General features: G+C 48.3%; 1 pseudogene across 1 annotated transcript; it reads right to left on the bottom strand.

The window, feature by feature from the left end:
* Positions 1-511: 511 nt before the first annotated feature.
* On the bottom strand, positions 512-3,223 carry LOC308566292 (phosphofurin acidic cluster sorting protein 2 pseudogene; annotated as a pseudogene). The gene is made up of 3 exons: positions 1,975-3,223; positions 1,636-1,882; positions 512-1,344 (listed from the first exon to the last, which is right to left on the bottom strand). The product of its transcript is annotated as a phosphofurin acidic cluster sorting protein 2 pseudogene (transcript).
* Between the last annotated feature and the right edge of the window lie 13,386 nt (positions 3,224-16,609).

Genomic DNA, 16,609 nt, shown 5'->3' with positions numbered 1-16,609 from the left:
GATGCAGATGAGGAAGTGCTTGAGGTGGGAGCACCACTGAGCTGCGAGCCACAAGGACTTCACACCCTCCCACTCCACACCCTCACTGAGAAGGGACAGAACATTCTGCGGGAGCTTGGCCATGCAGGCCAGGGGGCTGATGCCTTCCATGCTCTGGCTTTTGGACTGCATGGCCTTGTCCTTGGTTTTCTTGGGAAAAAACATCACTTTCTTCTTCCCCTTGGTGAACACTGTCATGGAAATGGTGGGCGTGGCTGTGGCCTTGCTGCTGCTCCGCAGCCTGCTGATCTGCAGAGCCTGGAAGGTGCACTTGAGCATGCTTTTGCTGGTGGGCAGGTCTTACTTATCAGAGTCTCTATTCATGTCTGTGAGCTGGGCTTCCATCTAGTAATCCACCTGCAACCCCTTCAGCTTGGAGGGAAAGCCCTGCCTGGGGGAGAACAGGCCCTGACTCACTTACCAAGAGGAGGGTATGTGGATGAGGCTCCCTTAGAGAGCTGGGTGGATGAAATCATGCTGGAGCCCGAGGGGCCCCCACCACCTGAGTCATAGCCAAGGATGTTTCCACTCTTCCAACATTTACCACCCCCTCAAAGGGAATGAACTCCTGTGAGGACTCTTTGTTGGGGCTCTTCCACCTGGAGGTGAGCATGGCCTCCAAAATGGGCAGCTGGAGGGCACAGTTGCCAACCACGAATTACTGTGTGATTCTCGATAGGATGTGCACCAAGTCCTGCAAGGCACTCAGGCCCTCCAGCTCATTGAACAGGTGCCCCCAGGCCAGGTCTTGGAAGAAGTTGTTGTAGAGCTAATCCATGGAGCCCAGGTACCTGGCCACGGGGTGGGAATCTAGAGGGATGACCAGGAAACACATGTAGCCCAGCCAGCGGGGCGTCTTGTGGGACAGCTGCTCCCCAAAAAGCCTCAGCACCTAGCTGAAGTAGTGCTTCACCCCCCACACTACGATCTTCAAAGGCATCGGGGGCTGGGAATTGCAGTTGCATCTCTGTATCCAGGAGACGCTGGTGCTGAAGGCCTCCTGGACATGAGCGGCGAGCAGGTGCACACCACGGGCAGGGTGACCTGCTGCAGGATGTCCCACAGGCACTGCCCCTGCTAGTCCGGGGTGTTGACAAGGATGACGCTCTTGGGCGGCTGGTAGTCAGAGATGCGGATGAGGGTTAGCTGGTTGTACACGGTCTTCCTGGGGATCAGCAGCTGGCTCGGTGGAATCGACCAGCACTCCTGGTCCCGGCGGTTGGCCCTCATGTTCTGTGGCCGCATCATCGGCTGCTCCTTCAGGGATGTGCTCAGGTCCTGGCCACCTGCCTGTTTCCCTAGGACCTGGTGGAGGGGAATACAAGAGTGCAGGATGACAGGAGTGACGCGCCCCTCGGTAAGCTGCTTTTTGGTGAACACGTCTCTGGTGGAGGTCCCTGCCTCCGGGCTGTCTTTGGGCTGTGCCTACTAAGCCCCAGGGGTTGGTGTGCTGAGGGCTCTCTTGCTGGGCTTCTTACCACCCAAGGCTCTCATCTTCTGGGGCACATGGGACAGACGCAGAAGCCCCTTTTGCCTCTGGGCACTGGGAATGCTCCCTGTCTCCATCTGGGAGCTGCAATGTGTCAGGCTGTTAACGGATGACCTGAGCTTGGGCTTGTGAGTGCTGAGGACACTCTCATGGTCGCTGTCCTCCATGTCTAGGCCACTGTCACTGGGGTTTTCCAGCATGTCATACAGAAGGTCCAGGTCCTCCTCCACCTCAGGGATGTGGTCTGCAGGTTCCTGCTTGAGTCCAGGGCCTTCTCCGCTACTTTGACCCTGCCCAGCCTGGCCAGGACTTTTTACTTGATATCTTGTTGCCTGGTCATGGCCGCCTTTCTTTCTATTGATGACCCCTCATTCTTAGCCTCCTCCAGGTGGAAGTTGTTCTTCTCCAGGTCCTGCCCATGCCCAGCATCACTGTTGGCCTCTTACTCAGAGGACAAGCTCTCAGACTCCCCCTCAGAGTAGTGATCCATGGACTTGTCCTGGGGGCTAGCCTGGATGGTGCTGTCCTCATGTTTGACGTGTTGGCTGAACGGAGAGAAGCTCCAGATCTTGGCCACCTGGGGGGTGGACATGCTGGAGGCCACCGATTCTGAGGGTCTGTCACTGGACTGCTTGCCACCTGGGGCCCAGGTCTTCTCTGGCACATCTGCAAGACTCTGAGGCTCCTCCTGGTTCCAGGTACTCTGGATGCGCCCTGTCTTCATCTGCCAGCTGGAATGTGACAGGCCTTTGAAATATGGCTTGCCCTTGGGCTTGCGGGTGCTGATGGCACTATCATTATCCTCCATGTCTGAGTCACTGGGGTTCTCCAGAGTGTCATAGAGAAGGTCCAGGTTCTCCTTCACCTCAGAGACACACCCCTCAGGTTCCTGCTTTGACTCCAGGACCTCCTTAGGGGGTCTGACCCTCTGCAGCCATGCCATGACCTTTTGCTTGAAGGTTGGCTCCTTGGTCATGGCCGTTGTTCTCCCTTTCAAACTCTGCTCCTTCTGTGGCTCCCCCCATGGAAGACATCCTTGTCCAGGTCCTGCCACTGCCTGGCATCATTGCTGGCTTCCTGCTCAGAGGAGAAGCTCTCAGACTCCCCCTCAGAGTAGCTATCAGTAGACTTGGCCTGGGGGCCTGCCTGCCTGGAGCCGTCCTCATGGTCGATGGGCTGGCTGGACAGGGAGGAGATCCAAATCTCATCCACCTTGGGGGAGGCCTCCTTATTGCTGCTGGAGAAGCTCAGCACCTGGCTGCACTGGGGAGGTCACTGCATCACCTGGGCCATGTGGATGGTGCCCTCAGCCAGAGTCTTGTAGCCCAGATACCTGTAGCCCAGGATGGTCCGGCTCCTAAAGCACCTCCCCTCCTGCAACAGGATCTGTAGCTCCTTGCCTTCTCTCTTGAGGAAATGGGGGTATTCCAGAGAGAAGGTCAGCTCCAGGTCGGTCTCCACTTGTCCACTGGGGGGCAGCACAATCTCATGGGACCTCAGGATGCTCTTGGAGCCCTGCATCTTCAAGGCAATCAAGATGGACATAAGCCCATTCTCCATCTCCTCGAAAACCACCAGCTTCTTTAAAGTCAGGGTGCACAACCTGGGCACACAGGTGGAGCTGGAGAAGTCCACCTCCCGGGGATCAAACTGGTTCAAGGGCACTGGCTTCTGGAGAGTGGCGGGTGCACTGGCCAGGCCTGTGGGGGGTGATGGAGCTGCAGCTGCTTACACCTTCAGGGCTGATGCTTTCTCCTGTTGTGGGACAGAGGAGGGACATTCCATCAGAGGCAGCTCATGAATTGACAGGAGGGTTGGGGACTGTAGCTCACACCCAAGCCCCAAACACTTAGTGATTGGTGGCAAGATGTGCGAGAGAAGTGATCGAAGGAGTGTGTGAACAAAAGGGGCCACCTGCTAAACGGACTAGCTCAGGGAAGGACTGCATGGTGGCCTTGCAAACTCAGAGACCTAAAGTAAACACAAAGGATGGTCTGAAATGATAACTTTTTAACTAAAAGTAATTGATGATGAGTAGTCATATCTTATGGCAGCACCTTCCCTGACAAAGGACAATCTTTACCTTAACTGAGTCTGTCTATAGTCCTTTTGCATCTATGAGAACCTATATTTGGAATGTCTAAGTAATTTTTCTTTTTCCAGACCTCTCAAAGCACAGGCACTGCTCTACAGAGACTACTAATTTCATTGGTATGGTTTCCCAGCTTTGCTTTCTCCCACGACCTTAATCCATCAGCAGGGGATTTCGTGTAACCTTCATATGTCGCCCCTTTAGATTATAAACTATAAAATAAGGAAGTTGTAAAACTGCCATTTTCCAGAGCATTATCTCAAAGTGTTGATATTTTGCTTCCTGGCAACTGTCGACACTTTGGCTGAAATAAACTCACAAAAATTCTTCACAGGTTTGAATATTTTTTACATTGACATTTACTTGGTGTAGTTTGGCAGGATTCCACAGAAGTTCACCCAGGACCACCCTGCAGACCCAGACCTGGTGCAAGGATCCAGCAATGGGTCCACTGAGCCCACCAGTTCTTCACCCATTATGTGAACTTAGGTGACTTTTCTCTTGGATCCAGGACCTTCCCTTGCTTGTGGTAGAGGGTCTGACTTTATCTGAGCTGTATTTTAAATCCTCAAAGTGGAACTAAGGTTTATGGTTGACAGAATCTAGTCTAAGGCAAGATAGTCGGAAAAATGGGTGACTGGTTTTTAACTGTGGCTTTTCAATTGGAAATCCTTTCTGAGCATCTGGGCCAAAAACACTCACTCTATAAATGGGAGGTGAACTCCTTTCAGCTCCAAAGATAACGGGGTACATCCTCCTTGCAGCTCACATATTGGGTGTTCATAGGCAACTAAGAATGTTAGTGGAGGTCTCAGAGGTCATTCCTCATGATGTGCAGGCACCCCTTAGGGAAATTCCAGCTCAACGCTAATTAAACTGACTGGCTTTTCCTGGGGAGTGCACATATGGTTTTGTCAAGGAACAACCCGAGCCCTTCAGGTTGTTTTAGACAGTCTAGAGAGGAACCAAGGCACGTAAGAGGGTTGAATGGAACTCAAGGGGGGGATCTTTGTGGAGCTCCACCCATGAGCAGCCCATTTCGACCCAATACATAACATCCCTAGAAAATTTGCTCAGCCTCTGCACATATTACAACAAATAAACAAACAAGCAAACCATAATAAAATTAAAATGAGAATTTGTGCATCCAAGGCTGGGACTTTTCAAACCCCAGCCCTCATTAATACTCCTAATAGGAAACAGAAATGGGAAGGTTTAACTAGAAAATATTCGTTTATAAATGGCCAAAATGCAGTTGTCTTTGGGTGCTTACAGTAATTTTTTCATGAAAATATTAGAAAACTGTTGGCTTTCAAGTTGGATGAGTGAATGGAACTAAAGAAGACCTTGAATATCTGCAGCCATCTTGAGAAAAAATAACAGAGTGGAAGGGATCACTTTGTTGGACATCAAACTGTCCTACAAAGCCATTGTAATCAAAACGACCTGGTATTGGTACAGCAACAGGCATATAAATAAATGGAACAGAACAGAGTCTACAGAAATAGAGCCACACCATTATGGTCAATTAATATTTGACAAAGGAGGCAAGAGCATCCAATGGAGTGAAGACAGTCTCTTCAATAAGTGGTGCTGGGAACATTGGACAGATACATGCAAAAAAATTAAGATAGACCTCCAACTATCACCATATACAAAAATAAACTCAAAATGGATAAAAGACTTAAACATAAGTCATGAAACCATAAATATCTGGAAGAAAACATAGGCAGTAAAGTCACAAATATACCATGAAGTGGAATTTTCACTGATACATCTCCTAGGGCAAGAGAAACAAAAGGAAAAATAAACATATGGGACTACCTCAAACTAAAGAGCTTCTGCACAGGAAAAGAAAACACAAAGTGCCTCAAAATACAAAGGAACCCCATGGTCTGGAAAACATATTTGCCAAAGATGTATCTGATAAGGTGCTAATTTCCAAAGTGTACACATAACTCATACTACTCAGCAAGAGGAAGACAAACAGCCCAATTAAGAAATGGGCAAAGGAGCTGAATAGACACTTCTCCAAAGAGGACATATGGATAGCCAAGAGACACATGAGAAAATGCTCAATGTCACTAATCATCAGAGATGCAAATTAAAACCACAATGAGCTATCATCTCACACCTGTCAGAATGGCTCCATCAACAAATCAACAAAGGGCATGTGCTGGCGAGGGTGTGGAGAAAGGGGAACCCTAGTACACTGCTGGTGGGAATGCAGACTGGTGCAGCCACTATGGAAAACAGTATGGAGCCTCCTCAAAAAAGTAAAAATGGATCTGCCTTTTGACCCAGTGATCCCACTCCTAGGATATATCCTAAGAATCCTGAAACATTCATCAGAAAGAATCTATGCATCCCTATGTTCATAGCAGCATTATTTACAATAGCTAAGATCTGGAAACAGCCCAAGTGCCCATCAGTAGATGTGTGTATACAAAGCTGTGGGACATTCACACCATGGAATACTATGCAGCTGCAAAGAAGAAGGATCTCGTACCCTTTGGGACAGTATGGATCAACCTGGAGAAAATTATGCTAAGTGAAATAAGCCAGGCAGAGAAAGACAAACATATGATCTCTCTTTTATTTGGAATCTACAAACTTAATAAACTGATTAACAGAATAGACTCAATGACATGGAAGCATACATCAGACTGAAGAATGTCAGAGGGATGGAGGGGGACTGGTGGGTGGAAAGGGGGATAGTAACCAGAGAATTTATATGCATATATGCACAACCCAAGGACACGGACGATGGTGGGGAGAGGGGCTGGGGAGGGGGACGGGATGGGGTGGAATGGGTCATTGGAGAGAAAAAGGGACATCTGTGATATTTTAAACAAAAAAAAGTAAATAAAAATAAAAATAATCTATTTCATTGTTTTACCCTCTACTGCATATGGTCCCTATGACTCTCTTTACCTGTGTTTGTTTAGTGACTTCCTTGTCCCTTGATTATACACAGTAAATACTAGTGTAATAAATGAGTGCTTGAAATAAGAAAAAGAAAAAAGAAAGAAAATAGATGAATGAATGCAAAGCATGCCTTCCATTGGAAGTTAGAAGCTTCCAAGGAGAAGCACAAATACATTCTTTTAAAAAGGATGGTAATTATAAACTTTAGGGACTATCTCTGAACTCTCCTGAAGCTAATATCTGCCAACAGCCCACCCCCCCCCTTCCACATTCCTCCCTGGACCCTCTGTTCTCTGGGCTTCCTCTCCCTACTTGCCCTTCCCCTTCCTTCCCTCCCCTGGGGTCTCCTCCCTACACTCCCTACTGCCTGAAGGGAAAATGAGGAGGGGAATTCTAACAGCTCCCTTTGGAGAAAAGCTGGTCTCAGCCAGAGGGGAACCAGCAATTGTTCCCAATGTTCTCCATGAATCGGAGAGGTTCGCAAAGAAATTTAGCTGTTAGGACATGTAACCCTGACTCTTCTGATGTACTCCAATTAATATACCTACTGCTTTCTGGGAGCAAAAGCACAGGATTACTCAATAAGGTTTGCAGACAACTTTCATGGAGATGTCTGTCCAGTTTAAGGACTATTGGAGGCTGAAATAAGACTTAGAAAAAAACAAAAGCAGGCTCAGAGCTTCTCCAAGGGTGGTTCTTCTCAGGTCAGTTTGGGAGAAGTTGGAATTATCATAAACGGGAAGCCACTGAGGCCCCTGTAGATACTGGGGCTACTTTATTCGCTCTTACCCACACCCAACTAATTGCCTTCCCTTTGGAGTAAAGCTTCTGTACACATATCAGGAATATTTAACCAATGTCTGTTTTTAAATCACAACCTGTTTCCTTCCAACTAGGGAATGCTATGGGATACATATCTATCTTTGCTCATCAAATCTGGCCGCATTAACCTGACAGGGTGGGATGGGTGTTTTGGGGTGTGTGTGTGTGTGTGTGTGTGTGTGTGTGTGTGTTTTAAATGAAATAAGTGATGCCCACCTATGCTTTTACCAGAAGGGTAATATGTCTTTAGAACTAAATGAACCAGATACTGGACCAAAGGGGGGAAATCATGATTTCAAAGGAACCTCCAAAGAGGAAACACATCTGGAGACTGACTGAAGGTTTGCTAACCATCGTTTCTTTGTTATCTTCCATGAGAGCCTGAGAAACAGCTTAACAGGACACCCGCCCTACTCAGAATGGCCCAAAGAGCCCAGAGACTTGCAGAGATACCTCTAACTCTCTGATTGCTCCATAGATCTCTCTGTAGATGGGAAGCCAGGCCACAGTGCCTTGAGACTCCCCTTTTGGGGTACATACTTGCCATCCGGGTGAAATATGACCCTGAGCCCCTCAAGAAGAAGGCTACTCTTTTTTTGTAACGTGACCTGGTCTTAATACAAAGCAGGCAATAGGTTTGGTCAGTTAATGCCACCACTCATTTTAATACTGTCTTGCAGCTAGGTCCTGTTTTACCATGGGTTTGTGAATGGGTTTGTCATTCCCTTGCCAACATTTGGATGGCAACCCAGTGCCTGAGCTATTGAAAATGACTCTCCTTCTCTTATAACTGAAGTCTTCACAGGGCCAGAGATGTGGCTCTAGAAACAATTCAAAGCCCACCAACTCCTTCTACCTAGCCCAACTCTCTTCCCACCACCAGCCCAGGGCATCTCAAGTGGCTTATAGATAATTGACATTGTGATACCAAAGTCCCAGGATCTTTGAAATGCAAGTACCCGACTTCACCAAGAATGTAGTCTGGGCTTTTTTATTTTTAATTTTTTTGGTAATCCTCACCCCAGGATATTTTTTCCATTGCCTTTTGGAAAGAGTGGAAGAGAGGGGGGAAGGAGGGAGAGAAGACAGAGAGAGAAAAACATCAATGTGAGAGAGACAAGTGGCCTGGTAGCCTACCTGTTGCCTCTGCTGCTCACCCTGACTGGGCAGGGAGAGAACCTGCAACCCAGGTAGGGGCCCTTGACCAGAAATTGAACCCAGGACCCTTCAGTACACCAGCTGATGCTCTAACCACAAAGCCACACCAGCCAGTGCTAGGCCAATTTTTAAAATACAAAGCTCTGCAAGGTAAATCTTATCAAAATAGAAAAAAAAATCACAACACACCCTCATCCACCTAGGCAAATCACCTTAACTCATGTCAACTATTCCAAATTAGTGAATTTTATTTAAAATTATTGAATATCTAGATACTTTGAAATAACATGAAATACAGAAACACTGATTTATAGGCAAGTCTTAAGTGCTTGCTTTGGGTTTTTTATTACAGAAAGCCTGTAAAATGGATTTGGAGCTGTTGATGTAATATCTTGTGCTTTGTTGAAGGTGTGTTTTGTGACACTGAGAGTGTTTAAAATATGTTCATAAATATTAGTCTAAGCAATGCTGGTTGTTTACTTTTTTGGTTAACATTTGAAATTAAGGCTTGTAAGAGATAAAATTCAAGTAGGTGTTATAATAGAAAGCATTAGGTGTGAAGGGTCTTTTATCTGGGAAATGGAAGGCAGTGAGTTGTTCCAAGGACAGTTATTTCTGAATGGGTGAGAAGGTTTGTGAAAGTTGTAGAAAAGTGTGTAAAAGGTTGTTAACGGCTATAAAATTTTGTGAAAGTCTTGAATTTATAAAACTATATATTCTGCCCTAGCCTCTTTGACTCAGTGGGTAGAGCATGAGTCTGGGGACTGAAGGGTTCTGGGTTCAATTCCGGCCATGGGCATGTACCATGGCTGCAGGCCCTGCCTGGGTTGGGGTGTGTGCTGGAGGCAACCAATTGGTTTATCTCTCTCACATTGATGTTTCTCTCTCTCTCTCTCTCCTATTTCTCCCACTCTCACTGAAAAGCAATGGAAAAATATCCTCAGGCAAGGATTAAAAAGAAAAATTCTTGCCTTTTCTCTGTAAGAAGTAGTAATTCCAATTCTGTGCATGGTCTTTAGGTGATATGTGTTCATCTGTTCATGATGTGTGGTGAATTGCCAGCCTCTGGATAGCATTACTAGGATATAATCTTTTATTAACCCAAAAAGAGAAAATAGTTACATAAATAAGCAGAATTCTATAGTCTGGACAAAATATTTAATATTAAAACTGTTTTGAAGTTTGATTAATGTATTTTAGAGTTATTACCATAAAATGTGTTTGTTTTACCAAAATGGACAAAAAATTATGATATAAACTTTTATTTAAGTATATTTGACAACCTTCCCCAACTTTAAATTTTAAGAGACTTTTTCACTAAGAGATGACTAAGTTATTCCAAAGGGCCCTGGATACCTCAAGGATTTATTCTCCCTCCTTATAAAAGGAACATTTTTTAACTAAATTAAGCATATTCAACATGCTTGAAATTACATGGGAACTTTTGCCAAACAAAAATAAGAACTGTTCTGTTTGTGTACTTATATTTTTATTAAAATACATTTTCTAAAGAGTTCCACCTGCTCTAGGAAGGAACGTACAAAGATTCAAAGCCAAGTTCAAACAGGAAACTCTTAGGGTAACAGGTGACCTGTCAGAGACACCAGGCAAGCCAAGAGTGATGGTTCCCTGTGGGGACATCCCGCAGTTGTACTCCCGATATTTGTGGTCCACACATTGGGAGTTTATGAATTATTTCCAGTGCTCAAAACACACTTCCAATAAGCCATAAACAATGTTTGGAATATTACATATTATTTGTGCTTTATATATTAAAATTGTGTATTGAATCTCAATACATACACACAGACACATATGGACTTCGTATTATTCTCTATGTTATGTCACAGTAATTATTATTTACCAAAATGTATTCTCTTGAAATGTTATCTCTTACAAAAGACAAAAGATTTTATCTATTGCATTATAGTCAAATCTCTAACCATGCCGCTTTGTCATTCATAGACAGTCACTGTGTTACCCTCATGCACTGAGAAATATGTTACATCTCTAGAGAAATCCATGAAAAGGGCCCTGGCTTACTCTAAATTACAGGATTATAAGCAGGTCAGATCTCTGAACTGAGTGAAGATTTATAGAACTCTAAGGAATAACTGAATTCCTGACAATACTGGCAAATAATCAGGATAAACAGAAAAAACTGGTGATGGGACTAAATCAACTGATGATTATTATTGTTCTTATGACTCTGTTTTAAATATTGCTGATTTTAAAACCTTTTTGTTTTCCAAATATAAGGAAAACTAAAAGCAGACATTCTACATTGTCATCAATGACTCACTAACTAGGTTGTAGGGACAGATAAATTAGTAGCAGTCATTTCCCAGTCCTCCCAGGAGATTTTTGTCCTTTGAGAGACAGTAATTGAAGACTCTCTCCAACAGTGTTCAAAGGGACTGCACCTTATCAGGGGCCTAACGGCCAATGGACACGGGCCCCCATCTCTGACACTCACCCCCATCTACATGATCAAAGACTTTTCAAGGTCGAGAAGCCCCAGACCAGGGAGGCAGACAGCTCTCCCGACGAGGGCTGTGTGCTCACAAATTACTGCTGCCCAAACCTTGTTCTTGTAGCACCGAATTGTATTGGTTAAATGTACATAAAATGATTTTTATATTATTATTATCTCCTTCTAGTTTCCTGATGGAAGCAATATCTGTCTCCCTTATTAGATTTTAACTTGGGAACCTGCTGATTTCTCCCACCTACTAGACAATGATATTCTGATGATCGGTTATGAAAATGAAATAGTAGTGTCTTAATTCATCTGGCCAAACATATCATAAGTACACGTGACAGTGGGTGAACAAGGAAAACATAATTAGCTTAATAAAAATTATGATACTACATGTGAAGGGTTTTCAGTTGTCTGGGTTGATTATTGCCCTCAGACCCTCCTTGCCCTTTTCTAGTGTTAGACATTTTCTCTTCCTAAACGGTGTTACTGGTTCCATACAGTGGCTTTTGTTCCTGGTATGTAAATGTGATTTTTGTTTTGTTCTGTTTTTAAACATATTGTTATTGATTTCAGAGAGTGGAAGGGGAGAGAGAGACACACATCCACTGATTGCCATCCGCACATGCCCCTACTGGAGCCTGGGATGGATCCAGAAATGGAGGCACATGCCCTTGGCTGGAATGGAACCCGGGACCCTTCAGTCCACCAATGTTCGAGCCACAGAGAGAAACCAGCTATAGCTGAAATTATAACTTTTTAACTAAAAGCAGTTTATGCTGGGTAGTCATCGCCTATACTGGCTTCTTCCCCAACAAAGGCCAATCTTTACTTTAACTGAGCCTGTCTATTGTCATTTTGCATCTACGATAACGCATCTTAGAAATTTCACAGTAGTTTTCCTTTTTCCCAAGCCCTCGAAGCATAGGCACTGCTCTGCAGAGACCACAAATCCCCTCATTGCTATTAAGTTAAATATTACAAAAGTCTCCCTTTTAATATTTCTAAAAATTTGGGGAGAGCAACTTTATATTTGGTCTGAAGGAGGCTGGACCATGGGAATGAGTGTGTGTGTGGGGGGGGCAGGGACAGGGTCCTAGTTTCCTCTGGAAATTGGACTCTAGGCGAGATCTCAGGGGAGTGGCAGGGTGGCTTCTGGAACCGGGGGCCCCTTTGCCTGCATGGGGTCCTGGAGTTTGGGTGAACTCGGCACCTACACTCACCCTGACCCTGTGCTGCACTCCTGTGGGTGTGTGAGGCACCTGTGCCTCCTGCAGGGGGATGGAGTTGAGGTCGCCATCTGTCAGCTCTTGTCGGTTGTCCTGTGGGGAGCTCTGTAAAGACAGTTCCCAGTCACCAGGCAGAAAGCCTCAGAGCCCTGCTTTTGCTGGTTCCAGACCCCTGTGACCCTCCACTCCAGACACATACACTGTGATCTGCTCAGACCTCCACTGGAAAGGCAAAGGTCTAACAGCCTGAGGGCCCAAGGATCCCACTGGCACAGACCTGAGGCCCCTTGGGAAGCCCCTCCCCACCCGCCTGCCCTGCCCTGGGGTGTGATTGTGACAGGACCTCTAGGTAATCCAGTGCCCAGAACCCTGTTCCTGCGCCAGCGGGTGTGTGGGTCGCACAGGGATGGCTCACAGAGGCGGCCTGGCCTGGATTGGTCTCGCCCTGGCTGCCCTGTGTTACCTCAGGCGATCTTCTTGAAAATGGCCAGCGACGTCGGGGGTGAGGGTTGAACCAATGTCGGCAGACACTAGAAGAACTCTCTCTGGGGGTCCCCTGAAGCAGGAGCCCGATCACTGGAAGACAGCAAGAGAACGTCTCGCACTCTCAAATGTCTCTCGCCAAGCGAGGTGGTTGTTGGGCTGTTGCTAGAAATTGGGTGCCTGGTAACCGGGGTTCCAAGTTCTATTGGGAAGTGTCCTCACTTCCTGGGATCAACTCCCCTGGGTCCCCTCATCTGATAACAGCTCTACAGACAGTCCCGGGGCCGCCAGCCACGCCCGGCCGGGCTGCCTTGTTTCCAACCCCCCCAAGGTCATGACACCTGGAGTGTGGGTGTGTGCGCGTGGGCACAGGCCGCTGCTCTCATTCTGGATCCGGAACAGAGCGGCCCCCACGTGTGGAGGAAAGGCACCAGCTCCCAATGTGTCAGGGTTTCCAATGACCCAACCACTGGTTGGGCTTCTCAATAGAATGGATCCTACTGGACTAGTAACTGAAGTAAACACACTCCCCAAACAGTGTGAAGGGAGGGCGCCGCCAGCTGGCAAACAGGATGCCACAGGGTCCGCGTGAGTGGGGATGAAGGATCGAGGTTCTGCAGAAGCAATGGGGAAAGTGTGACCTCGGTCAAGGACAGGTATAACGTCTATATGCCCTGACTTGGGACAAAGCCCAGATGCAATGCAAATAGAGCATCTGGTTGGAAATCCTTGTCACCTGCTCAATAAAGCAGGAGCCCAGTCAGCGTCACCCTCGCAGCCCCGCGTTAGGGAGGCCCCATATGCACTTGAAACTGTAGCACCTCCAAGGGTCTGCTCCTCAGACTCTGTTTTACCTGGAGGACGCCAGGCCTTAACCCTGCAGGGCCCGTCAGCAGAAACCACCTGCAGACTCAGATGGGAGGTGACAGCGAGGGGGTCTGCTCGGAGGACAGCACACTGGCTCATCCCAGGGAAGGCGGCTCTGGCTGAGGGGGCCTATGGCAGGTGGTGTCTCAACTGCACCCGGCTGGGGCCCAAGTTGCAGGAATGGCAAGTGCCTGTGGACCCACGGCGGGAAAGTGGAAGAGGAGGACTGGGGGATCGAGCCCCAACAGAGCTGAAGGGCACAGCCTCCAGGCAGCCATGAGCTCCCCACAGACGCCAGGAACATGACATGCAGGAGGAGGCCGCTCCTCCCCCTCACCTGAGCTCCACACCCACACCTCGGGCTGCACCTGACGGGTCCACCCCACTTCACCTCTCTGGCTCTCCCCTAAGAGGTGGGTTGAAGTAACTCCCCGGGAACCTCCACCACCAGCAGAGACCTGGATCCCGGCCTGGCCCTTGGTCTCAGGGTCTCCTCAGCCAAGGCCCAGGCGCTCACGGGCTCGCTCTCTCCCGATCCTTCTCTCTCCTGGCTGCCCACCCCTTCCTGGGAAAAACACCTGCTCCAAGGGGGAGACTGACCTGGGGCTTCTCCCGCAGCAACCAGTAGCCTGTGGTAAATGAGGCCATGAGAAAGAGAGTGGCACCGGCTCCCAGACACACCCAGCTCTGTCGCAGCTTCTGCTGGCCACACACAGGCAGCCGGGATGGAGGCGGCCCTGGGCCTGCTGTCAGCAGATGGGGAAGAAGTTTCTAGCACAGAAGCAAACATATGTTGGGAGTTCCAGAGATATGGGGGCCACAGAGCCGATTTCTACCAGGACATCTTCAAGGAGCTACAGAGTCGGCCGCTGGAAAAGTGCTCCCTCCACCAGCACGAAATGCCCGGCGGGTCCAGGACCCAGCGCGGCCCCACCCCAGGTGCAGTCCCCTGTGGGCTCCCCACCACAGCACACTCTCTGCCTCTCAGGCCTCTGAGGACCCAATACCCAGATGCCCCCTTGCCCAAAGCTTGCCTCTGCAGACAAAACGAAGGTAACAAATGACCCAGACATAGCACATCGGGGGTGAGGGTCAGGGGGCTGGAGGAATGAGGCCTTTTCCAGAGATGGGAGGTGCTCACAGGGTGTCCTGGCGAAGGAGCAGGCAGGGCTGTGGCCAGGTTGGGACACTGGGAGAGATAGCTGGTCTGGTGGGCAGGTGGCCAGTGGAGCAACAGGCCTGCAATGATCAGAGCAGTGAACGGCACCCCCAAACTGCTAGGACAGGAGCCTTCTCCAAGACAGAATCAAGGCTTTCCCTGGAGAAGACAAAAAGGGAGGATAATCAAATGCTGGGGGAAGGAAGGAAGGGAGAACGCAGGTGCCCATGGCCATCGCCCTGCATATCTCAGGACAGGAGGGTGCCCCACACAGGATGCCCGACATCAGACTGCCTGAGGAGTTGGGCATGCACACGAGTCTGGTGAACAGAGGCATCTGGAGTACAGGATGGGAGCTGGAGGCGAGTGTCAGCATCCCCATCTTCTCCTGGTTTCCATAGATCCAGTTTATATAAAATGGGCTCAGCTCTGCCCCTCTCCTTGGTTCCAACTGCCACTCTCACCCCTGGAGTCCCTTTGCAGGGTGGGAATTCAGAAGGGTCTCTACTAACTTCACCAGCACAAGCTCAGGCCTTGAGGGGAGCTGGGCCCAGGCCCTCATCAGTTGCAAACGACATGTTCCTCCCCTGTGGCTGGGAGCAGAGGTCCTCCCTCAGGTTGCTCTCACAATGTTTAGGGCGCTGAGGCATCTCTGCGAGGGCACAGCTCATCCCAGAGCCCTGGCCAAAGACATAAGGAGGGAAAGGTGGCCGAGAGCAGAAAGGCAAGGGCTCAAACTGAGGACACTCCCTCCAGGGGAGGAAAGCAAGCTCTACATTACGGCCCCTCAACCCAGCTGCTCTGGGGCAGAGAAACCAACTCAGTGAGTCTGGGCCAAATTACCAAACAACCTTCCCATCCACACCTGAGGCCATCTGCTTCCTTCCCCATCCTGGGCCCCAACACAGAGGCTTCAGAAGAGGCCACTGACCCTCCCCTGCTGTCAGGATGTCAGGTTAGCAGGCCATGAGGCCACAGGAGAACAAACATTTGACTCACCTTTGACAGGCGAATGACTCTTCTTCCATATTAGTGAACCTATTTCAAGAAAAATCCATACAAGGGTTTTATAAAACTAGACAAAACAAACCCTACTCATTGTAACTTCTGTGCACTCAGCTCTCAACTCTCTGGTGAGCTCAGGAAGGGACCAGAGGCCCAGTAGCAAACTGTTCACAACTCACATCTGTGTGTCCAAGGATGTGGCTCTAACATAGGATGTGGGACAGAGGTGGCTGGCGACCCCCAGGCTGATGCCTTCGCCATGCGGGACCAACAGTATTACCCCAGATCTAAGCAGAGCTTTCCTTCCCCAGCTGCGATGTGTCCCCAGAAGGAGGGCTGGCTTTCTGAGGAGGTTGGGATGTGGGATGCGGGAGGCTCCACCTGCCACCCCCAGACCTCTAGGTCCTTACCGCACTGGAGCTTGCATGGCTAAGCTTATCAAAGAGGAACTTCAGGTTTGACCTCGGGGAATTTCTGCTCTTGGCATCTAGGAGAAAGAAGAAAGTCTGTGAAAGAGGGGGTGGGGCTGTAGAGGTCAGGAGCTGCTGAGGGGAACTGGGCAGGGAGGCCAGGAAAAGGGGTCCTCCCCTCCACCAGACACTCTAGCTGACTTGCACCAATTCACAAGACCCAACTCTTAAATTTTTAGAAATGTTGTGAGCTGATTGTTAGACACAGTCATTTAAAATTAAATTATATAAGCTTATAATTAAATGATACTCATCAAAGTTAATAAATACCCAGAAGTCATCACTTCCTCATTATTTCACTAACTTTTACTATTACCTATTCTTTTAAGGTTATTTACGTCCATTGTTTCTGTTAGTTCTTCCCAACCCCATGTCACATTGGCCACCTG

This window comes from Miniopterus schreibersii (assembly GCF_964146895.1).
Source record: "Miniopterus schreibersii genome assembly, chromosome: 13".
NCBI lineage: Eukaryota > Metazoa > Chordata > Mammalia > Chiroptera > Miniopteridae > Miniopterus > Miniopterus schreibersii.
Note: the sequence above shows the minus strand (reverse complement) of the source record. Positions and strands in the feature narration are given on the sequence as shown.